The following is a 17,048-nucleotide window of genomic DNA, read 5'->3' on the forward strand; positions in this document are numbered from 1 at the left end:
CCATGGATGGAGGAGCCTGGTAGACTGCAGTCCATGGGGTTGCTAAGAGTCGGACACGACTGAGCGACTTCGCTTTCACTTTTCACTTTCATGCATTGGAGAAGGAAATGGCAACCCACTCCAGTGTTCTTGCCTGGAGAATCCCAGGGGCGGGGGAGCCTGGTGGGCTGCTGTCCATGGGGTTGCACAGTCGGACACGACTGAAGCCACTTAGCAGCAGCAGCAGCAGCAGCAGCCAATTCTTATGGCCTCAAGACAGAAAAATCATGCTGGAAGGGTGGCAGTAGGTGATTAGTTATGATGCTCTAGGGGGGATATTCCATTTAATATGGAGTCAGGGAGCTGGCTGGTTTAGATCAGGAGGCTCATGGCAGTAGTTGCTATGTTGTTGTTCAGCCGCTAAGTTATGTCCAACTCTTTGCCACTGAGAGGGTAACAGGCAGGAAGGCCAGGGGTTTCCAAATGGAGGAAATAGGCTGCAAGCGTCAGACATTTTTTATTTCTCCCTTAAGCCGCAGAAGGAAACAAACTACAAGTGTCAGATTTTTTTCTCTTAAATTTCTGTGTTGCCATGACGACACCTGGTTCCACCCGAACTTAACTGTTCTCAAACCTTGAGCTAACCAATGTGTTTTCCTTTTGGAAATGTTTTTCTTAAGCTATGTTAATGAAACTATGTATTTGCTTTTGGAATTTGCTTTTCTTCAAAATGGTTCTACCTAAGACTAACTTTTTTTCTTTTCTCAAATCTTGGGCTGATAATAGTTCAACAAACCAGTATTCATATCAATTGTTTTATGGCTGGGAGATGACACACCTCGTGCCATCCTATCTCAAAAATGCATATTGTGGGAGAGGGGCCTGGTGAAACTCCGTCAACCTTGAGGTGTCTCTCTTATCTGATTAATAGCTTTTTAACAGACATAAAACAAACGGCTAAAGACTAGCAGGGGGGCACTCTTTCTGCCCCCTTCTGATGTCTATGTCAGAGGCTTTCTCTACCTTTTTTATACTTTACTAAAACTTTATTACACAAAAGCTCTGAGCGATCAAGCCTCATCACTGGCCCGGTATTGAATTCTTCTCCTCCAGAAGCCAAGAATCCAGGCGGCGTCTTTCACAGCTCAACAACAACCTTTCATCTTGGGGGCTTGCCTGGGGTTCTTCAGGACAAGTTAAGGATGCTTGGAGCTCTAGTCCTTTGTTCTCCTAGCAAACACGTTTTCTGCTGTATTTTACTAACTCTACTGTGTGCTTGTGTGTGTGATCGATTAAAAGAGACACATATGCGAACCAAGGGCTGTGTCTTAATCTGCGATTCTGAGGTGACCTCATAATGGTTTATGGCAGAAACCCTGTCAGGGGATTATACCGACCTTCTAATGTCGAGAGGCACCCAATGTCTCCTTCGGGGAACAGCAGAGATGGTCGAAGTGTGTGGGCCGAACTCGCCTTTCTCAGTCAAACTTTCTGGTCTCTCTGACCATTTCATAACTTCTGGGAATTAGAACAAACTACTAACCTACTCTGTTGGATCATAGATTTTCAAGGGACTTGTGATCTATGCTGTTACTGTGTACTGTTACTTAGGTCCCAAATTTAGACTGGTAATCAGGAAGCGCCTAGTCTCACTAGGAGTTGAAAGTTCAGAAGCTAGATGGAGCTCTAGCTCCAAGAGCATCTCTCAGGTTAAAGTTTACTCAGGTTACTCAGACATGACTGAAGCGACTTAGCAGCAGCAGCAGGAAGTACAGCGGGCTTCTTCCTTTGGTAAGGCTAGCTCTTAGTGGACCAGAGGAGGCTCTCCAGTGGCTTTTGTCCCAACTCGTTAGATATTCTTTCTGTGGAATCTGTAGGCATACTGGTGTAGTGACGCTCAGAAGGAACATATTGGTTTTATGTTTGTACCCGTCTTATTGTGGTCAGAAATATATTCAGGGTCGTGCAGAGGCACTCAGGAGATGAATGTTTCCCCCAGTGGTCTTAGCGTGGGAGGCATTCCAGAAGGTTACTCTGATTGCATCCCGGGTGGCATCAGAGGCACGCAAGGTTTTAATGGTAAGGACCTGGACATTAGTCTGGGATGCCATCAGGCCTCCTTGGTGCAACTCCACCCCGCCTCAGTGGTAGAGCCGGGAGGGATGAGGAAGGTGCCTGCGTCGGTAAGGGACAGACTAAGTCCGACCAGGGAAGGAAAGCTTCAGTGTAAAGTCTGCCTATACCCCCATCTAGAGCAGGGAGAGGGCAATGACAGCCCACTCCAGTACTCTTGCCTGGAAAATCCCATGGACGGAGGAGCCTGGTGGGCTGCAGTCCATGGGGTCGCTAAGAGTCAGGCACGTCTGAGCGACTTTACTTTCACTTTTCACTTTCATGCGTTGGAGAAGGCAATGGCAACCCACTCCTGTGTTCTTGCCTGGAGAATCCCAGGGACCAGGGAGCCTGGTGGGCTGCTGTCTCTGGGGTCGCACAGAGTCAGACGTGACTGAAGCGACGTAGCAGCAGCAGAGCAGGGAGGAACGCCTCCGGTAGAAAGATGGCGCTGATCGCTTTTTTTCCTCTCTCATAGTTGGGAGCTAACAATTCCAGACTCGCTCCTTTGAACTGTATCCTGAAAAACTGGGATAGATTTGATCCCCAGGGCTTAAAGAAGACACGTTTGATCTTCCTGTGTGATACCATGGCCATGGTATCCATTGGAGGATGGCGAATGGTGACTGGTTGGAGGGTCTCTTAATTTTAACGCCGTTTTACAATTCAAGCGGTTCTGTAGAAAACAAGGGAAATGGGTAGAAGTAGCATATGTGTCCGAGAAGGCAATGGCGACCCCACTCCAGTACTCTTGCCTGGAAAATCCCATAGGCAGAGGAGCCTGGTAGGCCGCAGTCCATGGGGTCGCAAAGAATTGGACACGACTGGGAGACTTCACTTTCACTTTTCACTTTCATGCATTGGAAAAGGAGGTGGCAACCCATTCCAGTGTTCTTGCCTGGAGAATCCCAGGGACGGGGGAGCCTGGTGGGCTGCCATCTATGGGGTCGCACAGAGTTGGACACGACTGAAGCGACTTAGCAGCAGCAGCAGCATATGTGTTGCCCTTTTTTCTCTCTGCAAGACATGCCAGATTTATGAACTCGGTATAGATTTAGGCATGAAACCTTCAGCTCCCTTCTGTCCTCCTACTTTGCCCCCATACCCGGGCTCCAAACTGACCAAACTGAAAGTCAGGGAACCTCCCCCCCACACCCCTGCCAGGAAAGGTTGCCTTGGTCTTGGTAAAAATCCAAACTGAGATTCAAATTGCCCAAGTAGAGGGCCAAAAAACCCCTGTCTCAGTACAACCTCAGATTACTCTGGTTTCAATAGAAACACAGGCAATCCAAGTAAGAGAAGATCCGACAGCAAAACTAAGGGTGATTAAATACAGGGTGAGATGGAGGGCAGGAGACAAAGAGATAAAGAAAAACAGGTTTCTCCAATCGATCCCTGGGATCATATGTGCTGAACAGCCAGAGAGGCTGGGGAACAGCCACACCAGCTGTTGCCTATTCATGAAGCATCCACTGGGAGAAAAAAACCTGACACTTGTAGTTTGTTTCCTCTGTTTGGAGACCCCTGGCCTTCCTGCCTGTTACCCTCTTACCACCCCATGGACTGCAGCATGCTAGGCTTCCCTGTCCATCACTGGCTCCTGGAGCTTGCTCAAACTCATGTCCATTGAGTCGATGATGTCATCCAACCATTTTATCCTCTTGTCACCCCCTTCTCCTCCTGCCCTCAATCTTTCCCAGCATCAGGGTCTTTTCCAAAGAGTTGGCTCTTCTCATCAGGTGGCCAAAGTAGTGGAGCTTCAGCATCAGTCCTTTCAATGAATATTCAGGGTTGATTTCCCTTAGGGTTGACTGGTTTGATCTTCTTGCTGTCCAAGGGACTCTCGAGTCTTTTCCAATACCACAGTTTGAAGGCATCAGTTTTTTGGTGCTCAGCCTTCTTTATGGTCCAACTCAGGGCTCTTCCAAGGTACTTCTACCCCTCAGTGGTCCAAGGGCATGCAATCCTTTCAATGAATATTCAGAGTTGATTTCCTTTAGGCTTGATAGTTTTGATCTCTTTGCTGTCCAAGGGACTTGCGAGTGTCTTCACCAGTACCACAGTTTGAAAGTGTAAATTCTTCAGTGCTCAGCCTTTTTTATGGTCCAGCACTCACATCTGTACATAACTAGTGGAATGTAGTTGCTATGGGACTTGGTTAATTCCAGAGATTTTTGTTTAAATCCTGTCTTCCAATGCTCATATCTCAGCCATTTATGAGTCTGCTTGTGTTGACTGGTTTTTCTCTTAATTTTAGAATACATTTTCTTGCTGCTTCATATATTTAGTAAATATTTCTTTATATGCTGGACTTGGAACATACACTGTAGAGATTTGGCTTGTGTTATCTCACTCTAAATGTGTTGAGTTTTGTTCTGGTCAGCAGTTAAATTACTAATGAATTAACTTGATCATGTATGTCATGGCTTGGCTTTAGGTTTTGTTTTTCTATTTTGTCCTTATTCCTAGGGAATCTTCCTTACTCCCAAAGCATAGCCTTCAAGTCTTTCATGTCAGTTTATGGGAATGTCCTTCCTTGATACTTTCAGAAAGTAGTTATATGATCTCCACCTAATTTACTGTAGCAAATGTCATGTCCAGGCTTCAGGGAGTCATTCTAGCAGGATGTGGGAGCTCCAGATGTTGACAGATATTAAATTCACGGGAGAGTGCTCCCAGGTAAATAAATTCTCATGTCTTCTCTTATACTTCCTCTCCCAGATTCTTCCAGTACATAATAGCCCCTGCAACTCTTTTGGTAAATAAATGGTTTCATCCGGAGCAGGACTGTACTTTTGATCTTGGGCCGTGATGAGGACTAACTATAGGTATTGGTCTGGTGGCAATGTGGGGCAGCAAAGAGGAGGGGACACATTATCATTCTGTAAGGGAAGATTCTACCTCGGGGAAGTTCTTCGCCTCGTCTCCAGGCAGCAGGAGGCTGCTCTGCTCACTAAGGCTTGAGATGAGGGGTTTTTAGAGCCTAGCCTGTTCAGGGAAAACTGGAGGTGCAAGTTTCTTGAGTGTATCCATTCAAATTTTCCCATAGCAGCCATCTGAATCCCATTACTTTTCTATCAGGGACACTGCCTTTAGGATAGGAGAACAATTATGGTTGAGCATACAGCCTCCTTTGCAGTTCTGCCACCCTTATGATTCAATTCCGTGTCTGATTTTCTGCCCATTCTACTCTCCAGGGGCAAGAGAACAGGGTTTTGAGGAGCCACCATACCATTTTCCACAGTGGCTGTACCACTTTACATTCCCGCAGTGCACAAGGACTCCAACTTCTTCACATCCTAAAAGGGAACTCTCCTACATTGTCAGCGGAAACTGCAAATCGGTGCAGCCACTGTGGAAAACAGTATGGAGTTTGCTTAAAAAAAAAGACTAAAAGAAGAGTTGCCATGTGATCCATCAGCCCCACTCCTGGACATATATCCAGAAAAAAAATTAACTTGAAAAGATGCATGCACCCCAGAGTTCACAGCAGCACTATTTACAACGGCCAAAACGTGGAAGCAACCTAAATGTCCATCAACAGATGAACAGGTAAAGAAGATATGGTGTATACAGGTGATAGAATACTGCTGCTACTGCTAAGTCACTTCAGTCGTGTCCGACTCTGTGCGACCCCAGAGATGGCAGCCCACCAGGCTCCCCGGTCCCTGGGATTCTCCAGGCAAGAACACTGGAGTGGGTTGCCATTTCCTTCTCCAATGCATGAAAGGGAAAATTGAAAGTGAAGTCGCTCAGTCGTGTCCGACTCTTAGCGACCCCATAGACTGCAGCCTACCAGGCTCCTCCATCCATGGGATTTTCCAGGCAAGAGTACTGGAGTGGGGTGCCATTGCCTTCTCCATACTCACCATGAAAAAGAAATAATGCCATTTGCAACAACATGGATGGACCTAGAGGTATCATAGTAAGTGAAGCAAGTCAGAAAGAGAAAGACAAATGGCATATGATATTACTGATAGTGGAATCTAAAATATGATACAAATGAACTTATTTACAAAACAGAAACAGGTTCATAAACATAGAAAGCAAACTTACGTGGGTAGGGATAAATTAGGAGTTTGGGATTAGCAGATCAAACTACTGTATATAAAATAGATAAACAACACCGTGCTGCACTACCGTACTGCTCTATTCCCTGCTGGAGAGCACAGGGAACTGGATTCAGCATCCTCTAATAAGCCATAATGGAAAAGAGTATATATGTACATATAACTGAATTACTTTGCTGTACATCAGAAACTAACACAGCTTTGTAAATCTACTTCAGTAAAAAAAAAATTCCCCACATCCTTGCCAATGCTTGCTGTATTGGGGGTTTTGTTTGTTTGTTTTTTAATAACAGCCACCCTAATGGGTGTGAGTTATCTTATTATAGTTTTGATTTGTGTTTCACTAATGATTAGTGAGGTTGAGTATCTTTCATATGCTTGTTGGCCAATTGCATATGTTCTTTGGAGAAATTTCTATTCAGTTCCTTTGCCTATTTCTGAATCTGTTTTTTTGTTGAGTTTGGGGAGTTTTCTATATATTCTGGATATTAATCCCTTATCAGGTAAATGATTTGCAGATATTTTCTCCTATTCTGTGGCTTTTGCATTTTCACTCTGTGGATAGTGTCTTCTGACATTTTACATTTTCATGAATTTCAACTTGCCTATTTTTTCTTTTTTTAAACTTGTACCATTGTACCATCTAAGAAATCATTGTCAAATCCAGTGCTGTGAAACTTCTGTGTTGTCTTTAAGAATTTATTGCATTAGGTCTTACATTTCTGTCTTTGATCTATTTTTAACTATTTTTATATGATGTTAGATAAGCATCTAACTTCATTCATTTGTATATGGATATCTAATTTTCTCAGCACCATTTGTTGAAAAGACTATCCTTTCCCCATTGAGTAATCTTGGTACCCTTTTAAAAATCATTTTACCATGCAAGGGTTTATTTCTGGGTTTTCTATTCTATTCGAGTCGTCTAAATGTCTGTCTCTATGCCAGTACTACCCTGTTTTGATTACTGTAGCTTTATAGTAGGTTTTTAAATCAGAATGTGAGTACTCCAACTTTGTTCTTTTTAAAGATTGTTTTGGTTATTTGGGGGTCCCTTGAGATTCCATATGAATTTTAGGATGGGATTTTCTTTCTTTCTTTTTTTTTATTTACTTATTTTATTTAGGCTGCACTGGGTCTTCACTTTGGTACTCGGGCTTTGTTGCCCTGTGGCATATGGGATCTTAGTTCCCTGACCAGGGATTGAACCTTCATTCCCTGAATTGGAAGGCAGGGTCTTAACCACTGGACCATGAAGGAAACCCCAGGATGGGATTTTCTATCTCGGCAAAAAAAGTCATTGAAATTTTTGATAGGGATTGCATTGAATCTATAGATCACTTTGGGTAGTATTGACATTTTAACAATATGAAGTCTTCCAATCCATAAATATGGAATGTATTTTTATTTATATCTCTGTAATTTCTTTCAACAATGTTTTGTATGTTTTACTGTACAAATCTTTCACCTTCTTGGTTAAATCAATTTCTAAGTATTTTATTCTTTTCGATGCCACTGTAAATGGAATTGCTTTTATGATTTTCTTTTCAGATCACTCATTGCATATAGAAATGCAACTGATTTTGTGCATTGACTTAGTATCCCGCTACTTTGCTGAATTCATTTATTAGTTCTACCAGATTTTTTGTGGAATCTTTATGATTTTAAACTTATAAGGTTATCTAGAAATAGAGATAATGGTACTGCTTTCTTTCCAACTTGGATGCCTTTTATTTTTTACTTTATTTTTCTTGCATAAAAAAAAATGTCTTGGCTGTGCCGCTTGGGATGGGGGAACTTAGTTCTCTGGGCAGGGGTTGAAACTGTACCCCCTGCGGTGGAAGCTCCGAGTCTTAACCACTGGACTGCCAGGGAAGTCTTTTGTTTCTTTTTCTTGCTAAACTGCTCTGCCTAGAACTTCTAGTACTATGTTGAATAGAAGTAGTGAAAGTGGTCATCCTTGCCTTTCTATTCCCATTTTGTTGAGTGTTTTTATTATGAAAGCATTTTATTATCAACTTTGTCAAATGCTTTTTATTTTTGCATCAATGAAAATGATTGTGTGGTTTTTCTCCCTTCATTCTGTTGATGTGGCTTAATGATTGATTTTTCCTATGTTGAATCATCCTTGACTTCCATGAATAAACCCTGTGGGGTCTTGGTGTATAATTCTTTCAATATGCTGCTGAATTCTATTTTGTTGTGGATTTTTGCATCAATGTTCATAAGCAACACCACTTCTGGGTCTGTGGTTTTCTTATAGTGTCTTTTTTATCAGGGTAATGCTGGCCTCAGAATGAGTTAGGAAGTATCCGTCCTGTTCAATTTTTTTTTTAATTTGAGGAAGATTGGTATTAGTTCTTTACACACTTGGGAACATTCACCAGTGAGTCCATCAGGTCCAGGGCTTTTCTTTGTTAATAGACTTTTGATTCCTTATTCAATCCCCTTAATATTTGTAGGCCTGTTCAGATTTTTAAGTTTCTTAATGATTTAATCTTGGTAGATTTTGTGTTTTAGGAAATTTTCCATTTCATCTAGGTTATCCAATTTATTGGCGTACAATTGTCCATAGTACCGTTATAACCCTTATTTCTGTAGAGTTAGCAATGTCACCACTTTCATTTCCGATTTTAGTAATCTGAGTCTTTTTTTTTTTATTAGTCTGCTAGCTAAAGTTTTGTCAATTTTGTTGATTATTCTGAGGAATCAATTTTTTTGGTCTCACTGATTTTTCTGTATTGCTTTTCTAATCTGTATTTCAGCTATTTCTGCTTCACCTTTATTTTTCTTTTCCTTCTGTTTGTTCTTTTTCTAGTTTCTTACACTGTAAAGTTAGCTTATTGATTTGAGATCATTCTTGTTTTGTTTGGTTTGTTTTTGTTTGTTTGTTTGTTTGGCCATGCTGCATGTGGGATTATAATTCCCTGACCAGAGATCAAACACTCGCCCCCTATCCTGGAAGCTTGGAGTCTTAACTATTGGACCACCAGAGAAGTCTCCCTCTTTGTTTTCTAATGTAAGCAATTATAGCTATAAATTCCCCACTTTGTACCCATTTTTGCTGAGTCCTGTAAGTGTTGGTTATTGTTTTTTTTCTTAATATGTATATTTTTTGAAGTATAGTTGACTTACAATGTTTGGGGTGTACAGCATAGTGATTCAGTTATATATACACACATATATTATTTTTCAAATTGTTTTCCATTACAGGTTATTACAAAATCTTGACTGTAGTTCCCTGTGCTATACAGTAAACCTTTGTTGCTTGTTGCATATCTATTTTTTAAATTAGAAATCTATCATGATAAATGTGGGTTGTTGTGTTTTCATATTCATTTGACTAAGTATTTTCTAAAAAATTAGAATGGAATGGAAAACCTGATTTCTTCTTTGATCCATTGCTTGCTTAAAAGTGTGTTGTTTAATTCCTACAATTTTGTGAATTTTCCAGTTTTCTTTATATTTTTGATTTCTAACTTCATCCCATTTTTGGTCAGAGAAGATACATTGTATGATATCTTTTAGAGCCTGCTGCTGCTGCTAAGTCGCTTCAGTCGTGTCTGACTCTGTGCGACCCCATAGACGGCAGCCCACCAGGCTCCCCCGTCCCTGGAATTCTCCAGGCAAGAACACTGGAGTGGGTTGCCGTTTCCTTCTCCAATGCATGAAAGTGAAAAGTGAAAGTGAAGTTGCTCAGTCGTGTCCGACTCTTTGCGACCCCATGGACTGCAGCCTACCAGGCTCCTCCATCCATGGGATTTTCCAGGCAAGAGTACTGGAGTGGGGTGCCATTGCCTTCTCCACTTTTAGAGCCTGATGCTGCTGCTGCTAAGTCGCTTCAGTCGTGTCCGACTCTGTGCGACCCCATAGACGGCAGCCCACCAGGCTCCCTCGTCCCTGGGGTTCTCCAGGCAAGAACACTAGAGTGGGTTGCCATTTCCTTCTCCAATACATGAAAGTGAAAAGTCAAAGTGAAGTCGCTCAGTCGTGTCTGACTCGTAGCGACCCCATGGACTGCAGCCTACCAGGCTCTTCCATCCATGGGATTTTCCAGGCAAGAGTACTGGAGTGGCTTGCCATTGCCTTCTCCTTTAGAGCCCACTGAGACTTAATTTTTGCCCTAGCATATGATCTATCCTGGAAAATATCTCATATGCACTTGAAAAGAATGTGTATGCTGTTGTTCGGTGGAGTGTTCAGCTACACCAGGTTGAACACTGGGTTGTTTTACTGTGTTGTTTAAACCCTTGATTTCTTTACTTATCCTCTGGTTGCTCTATTACTCAGAGGTATTGAGGTTTCCAACTCTTATTGTAGAACTGTCTATTTTGCCCTTTAGTTCTGACAGTTTTGCTTCACATATTTGACTTGTCATCAGGTGCATAAATTTTATAATTGTTATGTATTTTTCTGTATTGAACATTTTATTAATATATAATGTTGTTCTTTGCCTCTTGTAAACTGCTTGATTTAAAGTCTATTTTGCCTGATATTAGTATAGCCAGTCTTGCTCTCTTTGGTTTACGATTCACAGGGAGTGTCTTTTTCTATCCTTTCACTTTCAACCTGTTTGTGTCTTTGATTCTTAAGTGAGTCTCTTATAGACAGTATATAGTTGGGCCACGTACTTTTTCCCTTCTTCCATCCTGTCTTTTGACTGGAGAACTTAATCTACTTACATTTGAAGTAATTACTGGTAAGGAGGGACTTATTTCTGTCATTGTATTATTTGTTTTCTATAAGTTTTTTTATCTCTCATTTCCTGCATTCCTCTTTTCAGTCAACTTTTTTTGTGGTGAAATGTTTAAATTCCTTTCTCATTATCTTTTGTGTATATTCTTTAGCTATTTTCTTTGTAACTACCATGGGGATTATATTTAACATCTTAAAGTTATAACACTCTAGCTTAAATTTACACAAGTTTAACCTCAATAATCTGGAATCAAAATAGCTGGGAGAAATATCAATAACCTCAGATATGCAGATAACACCACCCTTATGGCAGAAAGTGAAGAAGAACTAAAGAGTCTCTTGATGAAAGTGAAAGAGAAGACTGAAAAAGTTGGCTTAAAACTCAACATTCTGAAAACTAAGATCAAGGCATTCAGTCCCATCACTTCATGGCAAATAGATGGGTAAACAGTGGAAACAGTGGCAGACTTTATTTTGGGGGGCTCCAAAATCACTGCAGATGGTGACTGCAGCCATGAAATTAAAGGACACTTACTCCTTGGAAGGAAAGTTATGACCAACCGATACTGCATACTAAAAAGCAGAGACATTACTTTGCCAACAAAGGTCCATTTAGTCAAGGCTATGGTTTTTCCAGTAGTCATGTATGGATGTGAGAATTGGACTATAAAGAAAGCTGATCTCCAAAGAATTGATGCTTTTGAACTGTGGTGTTGGAGAAGACTCTTGAGAGTCCCTTGGACTGTAAGGAGATCCAACCAGTCCATTCTGAAGGAGATCAGTCCTGAGTGTTCATTGGAAGGATTGATGTTGAAGCTGAAACTCCAATACTTTGGCCACCTGATTTGAAGAGCTGACTCATTTGAAAAGACCCTGATGCTGGGAAAGATTGAAGGTGGGAGGAGAAGGGGACAACAGAGAATGAGATGGTTGGATGGCATCAGCGACTCAATGGACATGAGTTTGGGTAAACTCTGGGAGCTGATGATAGACAGGGAGGCCTGGCAAGCTGCAGTCCATGGGGTCAGAAAGAGTCAGACACGACTGAGTAACTGAACTGAACTCAACCTCAATAACATGCAGAATCTCTGTTATTTTACAGTTCTGTCCTAACTCTTTTAGTTTTTGTCACAAAATGAATCTGTATACATCGTGTTGTTGTTCAGTTACTCAATAGTGTCTGATTCTCTGTGACTCCATGGACTGCAGCATGCCAGGCTTCCCTGTCCTTCACTATCTCCTGGAGTTTGCTCAAACTCGTGTCCATTGAGTCAGTGATGCCTCCAACCATCTCATCTTCTGTCGTCCCCTTCTCTTCCTGCCTTCAATCTTTCCCAGCATCAGGGTCTTCTCTAATGAGTCAGCTCTTTGCATCAGGTGGCCAAAGTATTGGAGCTTCAGCATCAGTCTTTCCAATGAATATTCAGGATTGATTGTCTTTAGGATTGACTGGTTTGATCTCCTTGCAGTCCAAGGGACTCCCAAAAGTCTTCTCCAGCACCAGAGTTCAAAAGAATCAATCCTTCAGTGCTCAGCCCCTAAGAATAAAGCTAATAATTCTCTTAAATGCATTAGTTTCTTAAATCATGTAGAAAACAAAAAGTATAGCTGCAAACCACTGTTACAATAATACTAGGTTTTATAATTGCCTATATATTTACTTATGGGCTTTCCAGGTGGCTCAGATAGTAAAGAATCCACCTGCAATGCAGGAGACCTGGGTTCAATCTCTGGGTCAGGAAGATTCCCTGGAGAAGGCAATGGCAACCCACTCCAGTATTCTTGCCTGGGAAATCCCATGGACAGAGGAGCCCAGTAGGGTATAGTCCATGGGGTCACAAGAGTCAGACACAACTTAGTGACTAAACCACCACCACCATATATTTACTTACATTATGATCTTTATTTGTATGGCTTTGAGTTACTGTCTAGTTTCCTTTCATTTCACCTTGCAGGACTCTCTCGAGCATTTCTTGATCAGGACAGGTCTAGTGGTCACAAACTCCCTCTGCTTTTGTTTATCTGGGAATGTCTTGATTTCTTGCCTCCCCCTCCCTTTTTTTGCTTTCTTATTTTTGCTGTACTATGCAGCTTATAGGATTTCAGTTCCCTAACCAGGGACTGAACCCAGACCATGCTAGTGAAAGCGTGGGATCCTAACCACTAGGCTACCAGGGGACTTCCTCTCCCTCCCTTTTTTTTTTTTCTTTTTTTCAGCTCTATCAGAATTATCTCCCTCCCTTTTTAAGTACCATTTTTGTGGACATAGGATTTTTCATTGACAGTTTGCCTTTTTCTTTGAGTATAACAGCCCACTGTCTTCTTTGGCTCCAAATCTTCTGAAGAAAAATCCGTAGATAATCTTTTGGAGGATCCCATGTTGATAATTAAAGATGAGTAGTGGGATTATTATATTATTTTCTTCTATGTAGATAGAAAATTTTCATTAAAGCAGGGTAAAAATATTCACTTAGATGCACATGTGGGTGAATTTGCAAACAAATCTTTCTGTACATCTACCTATCTAATCTTTATTCCCTATTGCAATCTGACCTCCACCTGAAAGTACTTCTTATGCCTGCTAGTGACAAATTCAGTTTTTATTTTTCTACAAGTATCTTCTGTTGAGTCCTGCACCAAGGCCATGGAAGTGGAGCTCAGAACCGAGGTTACCTCCAAAGCTGACTGAGCCCCTCTGTAACCATTGCCAAAAGCCCCCCGATCATCACCAGCAGGTTTCCTGACCCATATTAGGCAAAAATGCCCACCCCAGTTCTTACCCTATAGCACCCTAACCAATTACCTAATGCCAATTTCCCAGCAGGAATTTTCTTTGCCCTGAGGCTATTAAAAACTGGCTACTAGCCCACAGAAATGGTCGACTTTCCCAGGTCTGTCAGGAGGTTGGAGTGCTGTGCACCTTCATTATCTCTGCTCCTTGCTTTTAATAAACTCACTCCCTTCTGAAATACTCTGTGTCTGGAAATTGTTTTCCAACCTGTGCTCAGACTGCCTCAGTATCTTCTTTCCTTGTCTCCTTTTCTGACATACGTTTTTGCTATGTCTTGAACTTGACACTGCAGCCATTTTCTTTTAGCTCACTGAAGGTCATGGATGGTCTTCTGTTTCCAGCTGTTTCTGTTGAGAAGTCAGATTTCAACCTAATTCTTGCTCCTTTGAAGGCAAGTTGACTTTTCCCCTCAAATTCTGTTAAGATTTAAAAAAAAGTGCTCGCTTCGGCAGCACATATACTAAGATTGGAACGATACAGAGAAGATTAGCATGGCCCCTGCACAAGGATGACACGCAAATTCGTGAAGCGTTCCATATTTTTAGAAAACCCTAAAGACTCCACCAGAAAATTACTATAACTAATCAATGACTATAGTAAAGTTGCAGGATATAAAATCAATACACAGAAATCCCTTGCATTCCTATACACTAATAATGAGAAAACAGAAAGAGAAATTAAGGAAACAATTCCATTCACCATTGCAACGGAAAGAATAAAATACTTAGGAATATATCTACCTAAAGAAACTAAAGACCTATATATAGAAAACTATAAAACACTGGTGAAAGAAATCAAAGAGGACACTAACAGATGGAGAAATATACCATGTTCATGGATTGGAAGAATCAATATAGTGAAAATGAGTATACTACCCAAAGCAATTTATAGATTCAATGCAATCCCTATCAAGCTACCAACAGTATTCTTCACAGAGCTAGAACAAATAATTTCCCAATTTGTATGGAAATACAAAAAACCTCGAATAGCCAAAGCGATCTTGAGAAAGAAGAATGGAACTGGAGGAATCAACCTACCTGACTTCAGGCTCTACTACAAAGCCACAGTTATCAAGACAGTATGGTACTGGCACAAAGACAGAAATATAGATCAATGGAACAAAATAGAAAGCCCAGAGATAAATCCACGCACATATGGACACCTTATCTTTGACAAAGGAGGCAAGAATATACAATGGATTAAAGACAATCTCTTTAACAAGTGGTGCTAGGAAATCTGGTCAACCACTTGTAAAAGAATGAAACTAGAACACTTTCTAACACCATACACAAAAATAAACTCAAAATGGATTAAAGATCTAAATGTAAGACCAGAAACTATAAAACTCTTAGAGGAGAACATAGGCAAAACACTCTCTGACATATATCACAGCAGGACCCTCTATGACCCACTTCCCAGAATATTGGAAATAAAAGCAAAAATAAACAAATGGGACCTAATTAACCTTAAAAGCTTCTGCACATCAAAGGAAACTATTAGCAAGGTGAAAAGACAGCCTTCAGAATGGGAGAAGATAATAGCAAATGAAGCAACTGACAAACAACTAATCTCGAGAATATACAAGCAACTCCTACAGCTCAACTCCAGAAAAATAAACGACCCAATCAAAAAATGGGCCAAAGAACTAAATAGACATTTCTCCAAAGAAGACATACAGATGGCTAACAAACACATGAAAAGATGCTCAACATCATTCATTATCAGAGAAATGCAAATCAAAACCACTATGAGGTACCATTTCACACCATTGCTGCGATCCAAAAGTCAACAAGTAATAAATGCAGGAGAGGGTGTGGTGAAAAGGGAACCCTCTTACACTGTTGGTGGGAATGCAAACTAGTACAGCCACTATGGAGAACAGTGTGGAGATTCCTTAAAAAACTGGAAATAGAACTGCCTTATGATCCAGCAATCCCACTGCTGGGCATACACACTGAGGAAACCAGAAGGGAAAGAGACACGTGTACCCCAATGTTCATCGCAGCCCTGTGTATAATAGCCAGGACATGGAAGCAACCTAGATGCCCATCAGCAGATGAATGGATAAGAAAGCTGTGGTACATATACACAATGGAGTATTACTCAGCCATTAAAAAGAATACATTTGAATCAGTTCTAATGAGGTGGATGAAACTGGAGCCTATTATACAGAATGGAGTAAGCCAGAAAGAAAAACACCAATACAGTATACTAACGCATATATATGGAATTTAGAAAGATGGTAACAATAACCCTGTGTACGAGACAGCAAAAGAGACACTGATGTATAGAACAGTCTTATGGACTCTGTGGGAGAGGGAGAGGGTGGGAAGATTTGGGAGAATGGCATTGAAACATGTAAACTACCATGTATGAAACGAGTTGCCAGTCCAGGTTCGATGCACAATATTGGATGCTTGGGGCTGGTGCACTGGGACGACCCAGAGGGATGGTATGGGGAGGGAGGAGGGAGGAGGGTTCAGGATGGGGAACACATGTATACCTGTGGCGGATTCACTTTGATATTTGGCAAAACTAATACAATTACGTCAAGTTTAAAAATAAAGTAAAATTTAAAAAATTAATTAAAAAAGAATAAATAAAAACTGAAAAAAAAGATTAAAAAAATTGTCTTTGGTTTTCTGATATTTTACCATAATGTAGCTAGGAGTATAATTAATTATCTTGCTTGGAATTTATAAAGCTTCATTTTTAAAAAATCCTGTCATTTTTTAAAATATTGCTTCAACCTCATGATCTCTTTCCCCTCTTTGACTGTAATTGAAGGCATATTTGATTTACTTAGTGCAGCCTCCGTATCTCGTATTCTCTCTCCCACATGTTTTATTCTTTAGTCTCTTCATGTTTAATTCAGAATATTTTCTTCTGACCTATCTACAAACTCACTAATTCTCTCTTCAGTTTTGTCTAATTGACTGTGAAAACCATTAATTATTGTATTTTTCTATTTAGAGTGTTTTATAACCTGCTGTGCCTTTTTTTATACTTTGGTAGTTTTAATTTTTTCTCCGTCTTGAACATAGTAAGCATGGTTATTTTTCAGTCTGATAATTCCAATATCTGATCTCTCTGGGGGTGTTTATTTTTTCTTCTCTCTCTCTCTCTCTTAAATAACCATTCCTGACTGGCTTATTTTGTTGGAAGAGAACATAGAATTAACAATGTGAAGACAGTTGATTCTTATTTCAGAGAGACAGCAGTGAGCAGTCCTGAAGAGAGACTTGAGTTCCCTGCCCACGAATTGGACCTGAGCAGCCTGGATGAAAATCAGGACTCCTAGTCACTAGACACCAGAGGCTAGAAGATGGAAGCAAAGTTGCCCTGGCTCTTACCCCCACTGAAAGCAAAAATATTTCAAGGAGGCAAAAACTGCAATAGGT

General features: G+C 40.9%; 1 non-coding gene across 1 annotated transcript; it reads left to right on the forward strand.

Moving 5' to 3' along the window:
• The first annotated feature begins 14,083 nt into the window (after positions 1-14,083).
• On the forward strand, positions 14,084-14,190 carry LOC129634655 (U6 spliceosomal RNA). Its single transcript, XR_008705826.1, has one exon. It is a non-coding gene; the product is annotated as a U6 spliceosomal RNA (small nuclear RNA).
• The last annotated feature ends 2,858 nt before the right edge of the window (positions 14,191-17,048 follow it).

This window comes from Bubalus kerabau, chromosome 19 (assembly GCF_029407905.1).
Source record: "Bubalus kerabau isolate K-KA32 ecotype Philippines breed swamp buffalo chromosome 19, PCC_UOA_SB_1v2, whole genome shotgun sequence".
Lineage (NCBI taxonomy): Eukaryota > Metazoa > Chordata > Mammalia > Artiodactyla > Bovidae > Bubalus > Bubalus kerabau.